Source organism: Camelus ferus, chromosome 32 (assembly GCF_009834535.1).
Source record: "Camelus ferus isolate YT-003-E chromosome 32, BCGSAC_Cfer_1.0, whole genome shotgun sequence".
NCBI classification, from domain to species: Eukaryota; Metazoa; Chordata; class Mammalia; order Artiodactyla; family Camelidae; genus Camelus; species Camelus ferus.
The window spans coordinates 5,141,555-5,157,475 of NC_045727.1; the positions used below are offsets into that span (position 1 = coordinate 5,141,555).

Below are 15,921 nucleotides of genomic sequence, written 5' to 3' on the forward strand. Positions count from 1 at the left end.
TTACATTTCATCAAACCATCTCATGAAAAGTCAAGGATGTCCTAAGAAGAGAGTGTCTAAGTGCTGTTTTAGTTGGCTGTATTTAGCATCTGAAATTTTATGTGATTGCTGTCCTTGAAAGTAGAGCCATAAGTATAATTTAATTTTCAAAATCGTGTAATATATTTTCTGGAGTTTAATGGTTCCTTCTTAGGAGTTAAAGGAAAATAGTGGTTTTATTTGTTGTATGTATAAATCAAGAAATGTTTGCAACTTTGAGTTTCTATAGCATATTTTCTAATTCTCATTTAAAGAGTTAGATGTAGAGTGCTTCTCTTCTGGAATTTTAACCTGTAAGGTGTCTAGAGGGGCTCCAGGTGACCAAATTCAGTTTCACAAGGAAAATCTAGTTAGTTCCCATGATCCTTGCAATAAATTGTTACCTCTCAGATTTTGTTAATAGGTCTCACTAGGGCCGCAGCTCACTCATTTGCTATGATAAGACTAGATTGAGCCCCTGTGAAAAAGTAAGGTTTCAAAATATTTTTAAGGCATTAGACCTATGAATGTGAGTTACCCTAACAGAGACTTGGTTTTTGGTTTGTAGAGTTCACCCTAACCTTGTGTGAAAACTTGATGATCTCTGTTTTAGAGTTCCAGTATTGATAATAAAGAACCACTAAAGAATTTTTTTAATGCACTAAAATAGAGATATCTTAATTGTTTTTTACATGTTTTTGAATTATACTGGATATAAGTGATCAAAGTATTCAATTGTGAAGATTTGTCTTGTTTCACAATTTAACCAGCACTTAAACGTTGAGATGTCCATTCTAGTTTGAATAATGCTGTGTAGAAAGAAATAGAAAGTTATCATTGATTTCTGTTTTTGCCTTTGAAATGTGATATAAGATTGAGGTGCGGAGGGTATAATTCAGTGGTCCTGGGTTCAATCCCCAATACCTCCGTTGAATAAACAACCCTGATGACCCCCCAAAATGTGATATAAGGTCATCTTTAGTCCCATGTTTCATAGTCCATTGCTACTTTCCACAAAACAAGAACAATGTGAACTGAATAAAGGCTAAATTTTTTTCATAAGATAATATTAATTTAATTTTATTTTAATTTTAAAAATCTTTTGAAGGCAGTTTCCCTCATAGTCTTCTTAGTGGTGTGGATAATCCTGGTCTTTGCCTGTGTTTGTTTATTTGTTTTGTTTTGTTTTTGGAATGCTTAGGAAAGTTTTCTATCTTAAAATGCCTGAGGCGGGACTGTTAGCAGTCACTTATCTGTTTCCTTACTCCACACCAAGTCTGCCAGGCCCACCCACTTCCCTTTATCTGACAGCTTCAGGTTTGGGCTTCATTCTTGACCTAAATAGGACATATGTAGCAAAGTTTTGTTAATTGTTTCTTCAACCTGGTTATACAGACTTTTTGACCTAAATACAATGCTTGACTTTTTGTTGTTTCTTTATCTTAGTTTTTGCCCCAAATTGTCTAGCTTGACCTTCCAAACTTGACTAAATCTTCAGGCTTTGCCTGACAACCTTAACTTTTAAAGCTTTGACTGGATTCTCTGATTTTATAAACTCCTAGAAATTTACATTTATTTCTCAAAAAAAATGCATGCAAAAATACTGTTTGAAGAAAAAACAAGTTTTAGAGAACAAATTCTCTTACCTATGCCATTGATTAGCGTAAGGACTAATACCTTAAAAATATTAAGGTCTAATAACCTTAAAAATATTTTCAAACGTAACTTTCATAGAGCTCAGTCTCGTCTTATTATAAATACCTCCTGGAACCACAGCTAGGCCAACTAGAGTTCAAGATTTGAGATAAGGTCAGTTACCCAGGAGGGAGAGTGTAGAGAGGACAGAATGGAAGACCATAGTTGAGGCTTGGGAAACTCACAGTTGAGAAATGGGAGGAAGGGGAGTCAAAGGAAGCTTCATCAGAGGTAGGAGAATTCAGAAAGTGCAATAGAGATGAAAGAAGAGGCAGAGAGAATTTCTAGGGGCAGTAGTGTAAAAAGCCACAGGGTTCAAAAAGAATGAAGGAAAAACAGGCTGTCGAATTTGCGAAGGAAGTCATTACTGAAAGTGCACTAATAAAGATCAGAGCGGTGAGGGTGAAAGCTAAATTAGGGATGGTGGTGAAGAAATAAGGGCATCCTTTGGGTGCTGACCATTTGTTTGAGAGATGAGAAGGACATAAGGAAAGAGGGTTTGATACAGACAGCAGAGTCATAAGAGTCTTTTTATTTTATTTTAGTAAGGGAGAGGATTGTGTATTTGAAGGAGGAGAAATTGGTCTTGGAAAGAAATTTTTTTTTGCTGTTGTTTAAATTTATAGAGATTTCTACCTTTTTTTTTAAATCATGAGTTTCAGTTAGTTGTGAAGAGAATTTAATGAGGAATGAATGCTATGTGTGTACATTTTATTCTTTGTTTCTTTTTGTCTTTACATTGTCTCTAGTCTGGATCCTATTGCATTTGGATTCCTAGGGTTTTTTAAATTGCCTGCTGTATAAAATCCAGTCTTTGTTCTGATTTTCTAAACAACCTGGCCTTGTAACCCTACTTCCCTATATTTTCTTTAAAAACTCATTATTTCAGCCAAACTGGATTAGTCACTGTTTACCTTTTTATTTAAGCTGACCAGTATGCCTGGTTAGGCTTTCTCCCGTCTCTGAAATTTGTGAGACCTTGTCTTTCAAGGTCCAGCTGAAATGCTGTCCTCCTGTTACAGAGCCTTCTGATTGGCCCAGGAAAGATACTCTTCTGATGCCTGTAGTTCTTTATCTGATCCTGTCAGATGGCAGTGCTTTTACAATTTTCTGACCTTGTATTGAATGTATTTATGTAACTATCTTCCCACCTTGACCATGAACTCTGTAAAGGTAAGATCACAGTCATTAATTCCATGGTTTAAGGACCCATATACATGACAGATACTAAGTTGTTTTTTTTTTTCAAGAATGGATATTTTAGAGGTGAAGTTGGCCAGGTGCTGGGTTTTAAAATAGAATGTTTACTTAAAAATATAATGACAGGGCATATAGAAGAGAGGAAGAATACTTACCTAATGATCTCACTGCTCTTTGAAGAAAATACAAAAGTAGAATTGTTACTGTTAAGTTGAGTGAAATGTTATGGCCAGATTTGCCTACCTTCCTAATATCCATAGAGCACCTAGAGAATGAAAGTAGCTCAACCTGGGAACTGATCACCTAAAGGGGGCACTTACAAAGGACCACGGGCCCTGTAGACACCTGCATTTATCTCCAGTCTTCTTTAGCTGCCCACAGACTGGCTACTATTTATTTATAATTTATCTCCCAAATAAGCACTTGTTCAGTATGTGACATATATGATACATAATATAAATGGAGAAGCTCTGCTTTTTTGTTTTTGCAATTAGCAAAACAAATTATTGTAGGGAAAATTTTTTCAAATGAAATATTTTGCAGGAAACTCCCTTTGAGGTGTGAGGAGAGCCATAAGCTATGTAGAAATTGGCTCCTGAACAATTTAACATTTTCTCTCTCTTTTGCTACTGTTTCAGAAATTCATACTTTTTGTACTTAAGCTTCTGTTTAAAAGTTAATGTTTTTAAAAATAGAAACTTGTGTTTCATCTTTTTCCTGTTTCTAAAAGACTATTTTCTCTTTTCACTCATTTTTTTTCTTGTGTTTAATAATTATTATTCACAAAGGGCAATTATTAAAAAATCTCCTGGCCTGGTGTGGGCATATTTTAAATTTCATAGAGTAGTGCCTCAGTCTTAGGTTAGAATTAAAAATCTAGTCATCTGGAATAGGCATAAACCAGAAGTTTGGGGGATTATGAGTTTGTTTTTGAACCTTTGCATGCTGTGCAATGGTGAAAATAACCTACGGGCCTAATGATGATGTTTTAGGCTGGTATTCATGGATATCAAACGTTCTCAAAGCCAAGCTAAAGGTTATCAACAAGTTTATAAAAAAGGGAGTATCAGGTAGGGGAGAAGTGGGACAACAGTGAATGGCAGATGTGACTCTACAGTGGAACAAAGGCGAAAGAGACTCCAGCATCAGGAACATTCAGGTAGTGAAACCAAATGGTTTAGAGCCAGCTGCTAGAGGACAGGAAACCAAGCCAGTCTCCATGTATCCAAGGTACAGTTGGCCCATGCAATTCTGGAAATCCAGCTTTGTGCTTCCGTTTAGACTTAACTAAATTGATAATGAGTCACCATCTCTTAACATGTCCCATAGCTTTTGAAGGCATCTGGTTTGGGTGTCACAGCTAGAGACCTTGAAGAAATTCTCGATTCTCATCAAACAAGTCACTAAGTCCTGGTGATTGAGATACCTATGTATCTATCTTTCTGTAATTAGATATAATTGTTATTAACTATTATATGTTATAATTGTATATGACTATATATAGATAAAATTTTTAAAATTTGCTGCCTCTTCATTCTCATCTTTATTCCAGGATGGCCCTGCTTTGGTTTCCCTTGGTACACTACACTTGCCTCTTTGAACTGTTGTTTCCCTGTTCATCTCCCTGTTAAGTTTTAAGGACGTGGATTGTATTTTGTTCATGTCTTTATCCTCAGTGGTTTGATACATAGTTTATTTAAATTAGTATTATTCTATATTTGATTTTTTGGATAATAACCCTAAAAATAAAATTAGTAAGATGGAAAGAGTATATGATATCTTGAGTTGCTCTCAACCTTTAGTTTAAGAGCTTAAAGGGACAAACATTAAATATTTGAGGTATATGGATCTCTCTCTCAAGTTAATGAAACTTTTTATTCAAGGTGTTAGTCTGGAACTTGATAATCACTTTCATTTGTAGAACCTCTTCAAAATACAGTGGGAGAATTGGTTACAGTATTGGTTAACTATTATTGCCACAATAATACTGCATAACAAATAGCCCCAAAACTCAGTGATTAAAATACTAATTGATCTGCACATTGGCTGGGGCAACTTTGCTTCTTGCTTCAGATCTAAAGTCAGGAGGAAGACTCTGCTTCATGTGTGTTCATTTTGGAGCCCAGGCTGAATAGGCAAGATGATACAAGATGTCTTCAGGGTTCATCCTGTTGTAGCATATATTAGTGTGTCATGCCTTTTTATTGCCAAGTAACAGTCAGTGGTATGTATATACACATTCTTCTTATCCATTCATCAGTTGCCGGTTGTTTGGGTTTTTTCATTTTTTGGTTGCTTACGAATAATAATGCTGCTATGGACCTTCATGTAAATGTTTTTGTGCAGGTATATGTTTACGTTTCTTGGGTAAATACCTGGCAGTGAAATTGCTGGCTAATAGGGTTTTCTGTGTTTAACATTTTGAGGAACTACCAAACTGTTTTCCAAAACGGCTACGCCATTTTGTATTCCCACAGCAGTGTATGAAGGTTCTGATCGCTTCACGTCCTCGCAAGTTCTTGTCATTGTCCATCTTTTTAATTATAGCCTCCATAGTGGGTATGAAGTGGTTTGTCTAATGTTTATATTGAAGAGTTTATGAAAGAGGAAAAAGCAGTGGTTGAGAACTTTAGATCTGCTTGTTCTTAATAGTGTAGTACCAAAGTTGAACCTCAGTTTTAGTTACCTAAAAATCTATCATTGAGGAAAAAAGTACGATCTTTTGGCTCACAGGTTTTTGCTCAGACTACTTCTTATTTCTTTTACGTGCTAGAATCATTTAGGAAGAAATTAGTCTCAGATGATTATTAAACTAGTTACTTCCCTTTGGGTAAGTGAATGACCAAACTACTCTGGCAACCTACTGCGTCATCAGTAGTCCTGGTTTAACGACTGAAGGGTGTGTGTGTGTGTGTGTGTGTGTGTGTGTGTGTGTGTGTCGGGGTGGGTGGGGAGCTCTGTGTGTGTGTGTGTGTGTGTGTCGGGGTGGGTGGGGAGCTCTATGTGTCTTCTTGCCAGGAGGAGGAATTGGTTGTAAAATATGACCTTTTCTTGGGCAGCACAGTCCACATATATAATTTAAAGTTTTCTAGTAGCCACATTAAAAAGTAAAAAGCAACAGTAGAAATTAATTTTAATAATATAGTTTATGTAACCCAGTATATCAAAAATGTTTACCATTTATTTATTGGATGTAATCGATACAAAAATTAAGATATTTTACATATGTTTATAGTACAAAGTCTTCTCAGTTCATGCTAACCACATTTCAAGAGCTATATGTGGCTAGCAGCTACCATATTGAACAACATAGTCCTGGAGGTCTAAGAGCTTATGATCTAAATTTCTGCTGACAGGTATGATGATCTGTGTATCTTTTGGAAAAACAGATGAGTGCTTGATCAACCTGTATTTCTGGTTCTTTAATTTTATGTTGTTACTGCCCTTTTTTTTTTTTTTTTAATGTGGAAGAGGATCTGTAGAGGGGTATAGAGAGGCATGCTCCTTACAGCTCAAATTTTTGATTGTGAGTAGGAATTAGTTAGCAGAAGGAAGAAAAAAATTTGGTCTCTGTCATCATTAAGGATGTACCAGTTTCCATAGTTCTTAGCAAATGAACTAAATCTGTTGGAACTGCTGTTGTTTGGTCTTTATTGTAATTGTTCTGTATGCTCAGGGTTTGCTTCGGCTTGTTCTTTATCAGTTACACACTACTTGAACTGTTTGACCACATAACTCACTTGGTTAGACAGAATAAGGTTGTAGATTCGATCTTTATAATTAATGGATGACTTATGCCTGCTGGGGATCCACCATAGTAACTAAAGCAGAATAAACAGGATCCTCTCTCTTCTATGAGTTTGCAATGTTGTTAGAGACTGTTGATATTTGCTGGGTCACATGCCAGCAAATGTAATTAAGACAACTTTGAGAGAAAACAGATTTCAGAGTGGGCCTTTAGGTAGTCTGTGTGTCCCAAGCAGTCATTTTATTACTAGATGGACTGAATTTAGTCAAAAGTGTCTTAATATTTGAGTACCTTTACTCGTAGCATACAGTTTCTAATTTGCCCCAGTCCCTCCACTTTCTGGTCCTGTACAGTGACTCTCTACATCACTACTTTATATTATTTACCTAGCCCCTGAAGGCAGTTAAGTTTATGGTCCCCTGATGTCTATGATCAGTTCATCGCCTCAAGGATAGGTTAGGGATAAGGAGATAGTTGATCAGTGCCCCAGTGACACTAGATATGGGCATGTGCATACTTAGACACACATACTTTCACCAAATTTGACCATTGCATTAAGTATCACAGACTATTGGATACCTTAATGTTCTAACAAATGTTCCATCAGCCATTGTTCTGGTTTTCTGAGTGTGGACTTGCAGTTACTCTAAATGGAATTCACATGCCTTTGGATTGGGGTCTATGAATGGTATCCTGACTGAGAGAATGGGGTCACTACTGAATTTACATCATATAACCCTATTGCACTCATCTTTGAACTCTTTGACATTTGTGATAGTGTGAACCCAGGGCCCATTTGTGAGTTCATGGATTTGAATTTGAAGGCCACGTGAAATCTGCATATTGTAGGTCCTTGGTGCACAATTGTGGAATTAAAGAATACCATGAGTGGTGTTACTTTTTTGGTCAGCAGTTTACTTGGTGCCTTTGTTGTGTTTTTGATACACATTATGATTTTGATAATTTCCAAATATAGCTTGACTCTTTATTAACTTCTTCATTTTTTGAAATGGACTTGAAAGCTTTAGCCTTTCTAAGAGAGAAGGGTCTTTCAGTTGTTGAGTGTTAAATGCTTTGACTTGTTGGTAATATGAAATATAAATTTAAAGGCTATTTTACCTGTTCTCAACTGAGTGCACAGTCTGCAAGTGGCTAAGCTCTAAGTTGGTTGGACCAATGGGGACAGAATTGGAAACTTCACTTCTCTGGTCCTGTGGACTAAATAATTCCACTCCTTTGGTGGTAAAACCTAATTTAGATCTCTTCTGGTAGTAAAAACACAAGACTTTAAGTGATGTGAAGTTATTTACCAGTTTATTCCACTTAGTGTTAACTCTTTGCTGCCGAAATGTTTGTGTTTGACTATGGAGTACTGCTTGAGACCCTGCTGGGGGTGTAGGTAATCCTAGTATATGTACTGTGTTCCCTTTCGTAAAGCAAAAAAAGTCAGGATTCTGAAACATCTCTGGCTGCAAGAATATTAGATAAGAGATTATGGAACTGTAATACATATTATATTGGTACAGTTTTGGAAAATGCAGGTAAACAGTAAAAGACAAGTATACCACTGGTAACCCTACCAACCCACATAAGTCCTTTATTAAATTTTTTTTTTTTAACCATTCAGGGCTTTAAAAAAATGCACATGCTTGTGACTTTTAAAGAAAATTTTATTTGCATAAAACAAGTGCATTGAAAATCAGAGATCCTAAGTAAGGGGCAATTAGAAAATTATAGTTACCTAAAACTTAACTTACCTAGAAAACTGAAGGTAACATTTCATGTTACTCTTTGGGAATTATATATATAGGAACTATAGATCATTTTTTACACAAAAATAGAAACAGGTTCATACGATGTTTTCATTTTTATGTTTAATATCTACAGAAGAATGTATGTTCTGTGTATGTACGTTATGAGCCACAATAAACAAACATTCATGAACATTACCAAACAACTGAAGAACTACAGGATTACCAGTAGTCTTGAAACTGTACTCCTTGATCCCTCCTCTTACCTCTGTCCCCTACCCCGGCCAGGCAACCACTATTGTGAATTTTGTGTTTACAATTTCCTTGCTTTAAAAAAAAAAAAAAAGCCAAACAAACCAGTTTTATGTTTAATACATTTTTATGTTTTACTGTACAACATAATGTTTACTTTTTGCTCTATTTTTATAAAGTTGAGTATTAAAAAGATGATATCTTTTATAATTTTCTTTTTTCAGTCAGTATCGTTTCCAAGACTTGTCCGAATTATTACACTCTTTACTGCTGCTTGTATAGTGTTCCATCCCATATATAGCCCATAATTTATCTATTCTCCTGTTAATATTTAGGCTTTTCTAGTTTGGGCTATTTCAGAGAGTTCTTCTGTGAGCATTTTTGTACATATTCCCTGTGTTCATGTTTATGAGTTTTCCTAGGGTTTATACCTAGGGCTGGAATTAGTATCTTTCATGGTGAGTGCTTTTGTGTGATAAGAAATCCTTTTCTGGCTTGAGGTTTTAAGGCTATTCTGCTATATATCTCTCCTATATTTTCCTCTACGTAGGAATGGGCTGGGGTAAGCATCAGGGGTAATACTTTACCTTTCATGTATTAGTTTTTAATCTAGAGTCTAGATTAAATTTAGAGTGTAGTCTAAATTAAGATGGCTTTAGATAAGACTAAATGACATCTACAATTAAGTTTATTTATCTGTGCATGAGTGAGGAATTCGGTTGTAGTACCATTTATGGAATAGTTCCTTCTTTCCTTAGTGATCTCTAATGTCACCTATGAGACTCTTCTGGCGGGTGGGGAGGGGCATGTAAGGTTAAATGGCAAATAGTACTTTGTTATAAGTGGTAAATAATACTTTGTTATCTACTTAATATGTCATGAACATCTTTTCATACCATATTATAGATCAGTTTCTACTGTGTGCATAGGAGACCATTATATTCAGCCCCTCTTCATTATATTGTGTTCATTCCTGATTACCTTCCTCTCCAAGAAAACTTGTAACATGTTTTCTCTCCACCCTTCTAGAAGTGTATGCTAAAGGCACATGTATGTATATAACTCAATGTAATTTTTAAAATTATTGTGGTAAAATATACAAAATTTTTCATTTTAACCATTTTTAAGTGTAATTCATTGGCATTAAATACATTCACATTGTTGTGCAGCCATCACTGCCGTCCATCTCCAGAACGTTTTCATCTTCCAGAACTGAAACTCCATACCCATGAAACCCCATTTCCTCCATTCTGCCCTACCCCTGTTCCCTGGCAGCCACTGTTCTACTTTCTGTCTGTATGAATTTGACTAGTCTAGGTAAGTCATATAAATGGTATCATGTCATATTTATCCTTTTGTAACTGGCTTATTTCACTTAGCATAATGTCTTCAAGGTTCATCCATGTTGTACTGTGTGTCAGAATTTTCTTTTTAAGGTTGAATAACATTCAGTTGTATGAATTTATCACCTTTTGTTTATTTATCTATCAATGAACATGGTTGCTTCCACCTTTTGGCTATAGTGAATAATGCTGCTGTGAACATGGCTATACAAGTATCTCTTCAAGACTCTTCTTTCAGATCTTTTGGATACATACTCAGAAGTGGGATTGCTAGATCATGTCGTAATTTTATGTTTAATTTTTTGAGACGTTATCATATCATTTTCCATAGTAGCTGTACCATTGTACACTCCCATCAGCAATGCACAAGGGTTCCAGTTTCTCCACATCCTCTCCAACACTTGTTATTTTCTAGGTGTTTGTTCTGGTGGTGGTTTTTTTTTTTTTTTCCCCGTAACAGCCATCTTGATGGGTAGGAAGTAGTATCTCATTGTGGTTTTGACTTGCATTTTCCTAATACTGTTGATGTTGAGCATCTTTTTATGTGCTTGTTGGTCATTTTTGTGTGTTTGGAGAAGTGTCTATTCAAGTCCTTGGCCCATTTTTTATTCAGGTTGTTGAGTTTTGTTGCTGATTTGTAGGAGTTCTTTATATATTCTAGATATCAATCCCTTATCAGTTATATGACTTGTAAATATTTTTTCCCATTCCATAGGTTGCCTTTTCATTGTGTTAATAGCGTCCTTTGATGCACAAAAGTTCTTAATTTTGACGAAGTCTCAGTTTTTTCATTCGTTGCCTTTGCTTTTGGTATCATATCCAAGAAATCACTGCTAAATCCAAGGTCATGAAGATTTTTCCTAAGTTTTCTTCTAAGAGTTTTATTGTCTTGGCTCTTTACACTTTGGACTTTGATCTGTTTTGAGTCTGTTTTTGTTCTTTTGTGTAATCCTTTTTAATAGAATGATAACATACTATACACTGTGATGCTATATCTTGCATTTTTTTCCCTTAGTAATCTATGTTAACCTCAGTAACTTGTTTCCTTTTTGTTCTGTCTTCCAATATTCAGTTGAAATGTGTGAGCCCATATGTAGGAGAGCTTTTGAGTATGACTAATAGTTAAATTAAAAGAAAATCACATAGGAATGTTAAACACAGGTATCACAACTGAAAGGAAAAGACAAAAGCAAGGAGAGAGGGAATGTATGTGACTAAGTATCATCCACTTTTGCTTACAGAAGGAGAAAGTGCAATTTTTTTTTTTTTTTATTTGGTCTGATCTTATTTATTTGTTACTCTTAGAACATCTCATTTTTGACTGGATTCAGACTTAGAGGTAGAAGCTCTCAGAGAGGAAAGCCTCCGTCTCTTGGCAATCTGTTCCTGGCGTTTTTCTTTGGCCTCCTTCATCCTCTTAGCCAAAAGTTTAGCACGTTCTGCAGCCTCTTCCTTGTTTTCCTTAGTACACTGTCTCTTCAGAGCAATACGCTGATGTTTGTGTTGCAGAACACGTGGAGTAACAACACGCTGAATCTTGGGAGCTTTGGTCCTAGGTTTCTTACCTTCTCTGTTGAGGGGCTTCCTCACAACATACTGGCAGACATCATCTTTAGAGAGGTTGAAAAGTTTGCGGATTCTGCTAGCTCTTTTGGGCCCCAGGTGACAAGGCACGTATTATCAGTGAGTCAGGAATAGCCTTCTCACCTTTTTTCACAGTGACCAAATTGAGAACACTCAGATTGGCATCCACAATACAACCCCGTACAGATTTGCGCTTTCTTTCTCCAGTCCTCCTTGGTCTGTAATAGGAGTGCCCCTTACTCAGTAGCAGGCCGACTCGACCATGGGTCAAGACACCCCTTCATGGGGAAACCTTGCTTGTCATTCCCACCACTGATTCGGACCAGATAACCCTTCCATTCTTCACCCAGAGCGTCAGCAGCAACTTCCGTGGCCATGTGCTTCTCATAAAAGGTACAAAGTTTACGTTCATCGTCTACTTAAATGAGTTTCTGGCAGCCGGTGGCCAGGAAAGAGATGTTCAGCTTCATTCTGAAGCAGCCGACTGCCTCCGAGGCACCGTGAAAAAGGGGGAAATGGCAATTTCATTGAAAGTTTACCAGATGCGTTGTTAACACTCTGTGTGTATATAACTTATCCTTAAATCAGTCCTCAAAAGTACATTGTTTCCCCCATTTTACAATTGAAAAAACTGATTACTCACCCAAGATTATATAGTTAATGAGTGGCAGAGCTAGAATTTAAACACAGGTATTTTTAACTCCAAAGCCAGGGCTCTTTGCCATTAATGGTTCTCTGAGAATAAAGGGAACCTTTGATCAAGTAAGCTTGAGAAAGACCGCATATTAAATCTCTCTTTTGGAAATATGTAGTCTGAATTAGCATATTATGAGCCCTGGTAAGTTGAGTGATAAAAAAGAAACCTGTTTAATTTTGTTTTAAATGTTAAAAGACACTTGCTCAAGGGAAGAGTTTGCTTGATATCTTAACAATATCTGAAGCAGTTCCCTTGTAACACTGTTTTGGGAAGTACCACTAACAGTTGTGTTCAGTTTCTTGGATCAAATCTCAAGAAAGACTAAGGACAGGAAATTAAATACTAATTTAGTGAAGAAAAGGAACAGCCTGTAGAATTAGCTTTTTGGGGAGTGAGAGTCAGCTTATACCCCAGAGGCTACTGTGAGGTAACTCAGAAGAACAGGTGCTGTTCCACAGGTGAATTGCGTGTGACTGCAACTTCCGGTGTCCACATGACAAGTAAGTATTAAGCTCTAGCTTTATTCCAGTCTGTATAATATGGTAAAGTTATAATACAATAGAAGGATTTAAGACATTCATTTAGAAATATTTAAGAAAAAATAATATTTGGCCTGCAGTACTTATTATGCATGAGCCTTGTGTTAAGGATTCTATCTTGGTCATGAGTTGTTCATTTTAGCTGTACCACAGATAGCATAAACTATGATTTAGGAAATGAAAGATTGTCTGTTATGAGGGTACCATTTAAACACTGCACAGAAACTGGTGTCAGAGATGGTCAGCAAATGAATGAGTCAGTAGCCTGTTTGCATTTGTTTTGTAAGGGAGTCATTTATCAGTTTGAGACCCAACCCCTTGATAAGGCATTGCTTTTTCTGTTCCATAGGGCTGATCCTATCTTTTTGTTTTTACATATTGCTCTTTGATTTTTAGTTTTCATTTATTTTCCCAGGTTCTACAGTTCTGTGAAATATCTTGCTAGTGTTTTAATTGGAAGTACATTGCATCTCTTTTTTAACTTGGACAAAATTGTCTCCTTCATGATACTATGGTATATTTCTTCTCTGCAGCTAACCAAGTTTTTACTTTTGTTGCTGTTTTAATGAGATACTGCCCCATTCTTTCTCTGGGTAGCTTTTACTGGTTATAGAAGTAGCACTCATTTTTGCAGATTTGCTTTATATCCAACAACTATAGAAAACAAATTATTCTAATCATTCTTTGCATAGAGTTTTGTATAGAATCAAGTAGTGATAAATATCTTTCAGTAATTTTTGTAATTTCTCTTGTTTTATTTGCCCCTTCCAAAAAAAAATTACTCAGAAGTGAAGAATCTGTAATATACTGTTATAAATAACTGAATCAAGTGTCCCTTGGTCTTTTAAGTGGAAGGTGTTTAACCAATCAAATTTGTGATGTGGATTGTTTTAATTATATTAAAAAAGAAGAAAAAATCTTTACTGCTTTTTATAGAATCACTAAAAAAAAGGAGTGGGATTGGTTGAATTTTATAAAAGTTAGAGTATTGCTGTCGTGACATTTTGCGTGAATCCTTTGCTTGTTACGATATCAATAGTTTTACTTATTTAAAACCATGCATTCTTAGAACGGAACTTATTTAATAGTTTTAAGTAAATCTTTTGAGGTGTTGCCTTAATTGGTTGAGTTTTAAGATTCTCACATCATTATTGATAAACAAGTTTGTTCTGTAGTTTTCTTTTTAAATTTTACCGAAGACCTGAATAATATTTCTTCCACAGCACTTGGAGATCAGTATGCCACATTTTTGTTAGAAAAATTTTTTTAACATTTTTTTATTGAATTATAGTCATTTTACAATGTTGTGTCAAATTCCAGTGTAGAGCACAATTTTTCAGTTACACATAAACATACGTATATTCATTGTCATATTTTTTTTTTCGCTGTGAGCTACCACAAGATCTTGTATATTTAGAAATTTTCAAGTTTCTGTGTAATTTCATAGGGTTTTAGTGCTCTTATGGGGTAAAGATGGGTGTTTGGGTAATTTTTTATCTTGGTCACTGTCTTCTGTTATGGATTTGTTTCATGTTTTCTTATATTAGTTTTGGTATTTAATATTTTAATAGCAAATTATTCATTGAACTTAACACCCTTAAATGTATTAGCTTGTAAATGTGCATAGTAGTCTCTAATCTGATCTGTTTTATCTAGGCTTTTATGATTTCTCTCTCACTTCCCAGTATGAGATTTTTCTTTTCCAATTTAGCTTGCAAAATTTTAGTCAGCTTTATGAGTTACAGTTACCTACAGTAAAATTCACCCATTTTAAAGTAATAATTCAGTGAGTTTTGGACAAATACATACTATTAACGAGAGTACCATCACAGGCAAGATACAGAACATTTATTTCCATCACTCTTAAGCAATTCCCTTGTGTCTCTTGTGCCCCTTTACAGTTAATTCTCAACTCTCACTCCTAGGCTCTTAGGAATCACTGATTTGCTTTTGGCATTACATAATGTAATTTTGCTTTTTCTGGAATTTCATATAACTGGAGTCATACAGCAATAGTCTTTTGATCCTGGCTTAACTTAGTATTATGTTTTTGAAATCATCTCTGTTGTTGAGTGTATCAGAAGTTTGTTCTTGTTATTGCTGTGTAAATATATCACATTTTGTTTACCATTCACCAGCTTATAGACACTATTTCTCAATTTTTTTGGCTATTATAAATAAAGCTGCTATGAATATTCAAATACAAGTCTTTTTGTGGATGCATGATTTTATTTCTCTTGTATAAAACCTAAGTGTGGGAATGCAGGGTCATACTGTAAGAAATGTCTAATTTTTAAAGAAACTGTTAAACTGTTTCTGTTCCCACCTGCAGTGTCTGAGTTCCAGTGGCTGCATTCTCATACCAGAGAGTTCGAGTTGCTTCATTTCTCTGGTCATTCTAGTGGTGGGTAATGGGATCTCATTATTGGTTTTAGTTTGTATTTCCATGGTGCCTGATGATACTGACCATCTTTACAGGGGTTTAGTTGCCATTAATGTATCTTCTTTGTTAATGTCTGTTGAAATCTTCTACCCATTTTTTCCATTGGCTCTGTCTTACTGAGTTGTAAGAGTTCTTTATATATTCTGGGGTACAAGTTCTTTGTCAGACACATGCTCTGCAGGTCTGTAACTTGCCTTTTCATTTTCTGAACAGCATTTTTTTTTAACTTTTTAAAATTAACATTTTTATTGAAGTGCAACATTAATACAGAAAAATCACATGAATCTTAAGTGTATAGCTCCATTCATTTTCATAAAATGAAAACACCTTTAAATGAAGACCAACCAATAAGACATTCCAGTATCCTAGGTCAAGAAATACTACATTTCAGCATGTCTTTCTGCCCACTTCTTGTCACTATGTTTAATGGCATTTGTTGAAGAACAAAGTTTTTTAAAAAAAATTTGGGGGGGGAGGGTAATTTGGTTTATTTATTTTTCACTGGAGGTACTGGGGATTGAACCCAGGACCTCATGTGTGCTAAGCATGCACTCTACCACTTGAGTTATACCCTCCCCTCTCAAAGACCAAGTTTTTAAAGTTCTGTTGTGGTCTAACTTACCCTTTTTTTTTTTTTTTTCCTTTCATGGT

At 35.5% G+C, this 15,921-nt stretch overlaps 1 protein-coding gene and 1 pseudogene across 3 annotated transcripts in view; one reads left to right on the plus strand and one right to left on the minus strand.

The window, feature by feature from the left end:
* The window catches only part of SPPL3 (signal peptide peptidase like 3), a 122,327-nt gene that overhangs the window by 5,688 nt on the left and 100,718 nt on the right, over positions 1-15,921 (plus strand). The window lies entirely within an intron of this gene.
* Positions 8,658-12,455, minus strand: LOC102514689 (annotated as a pseudogene).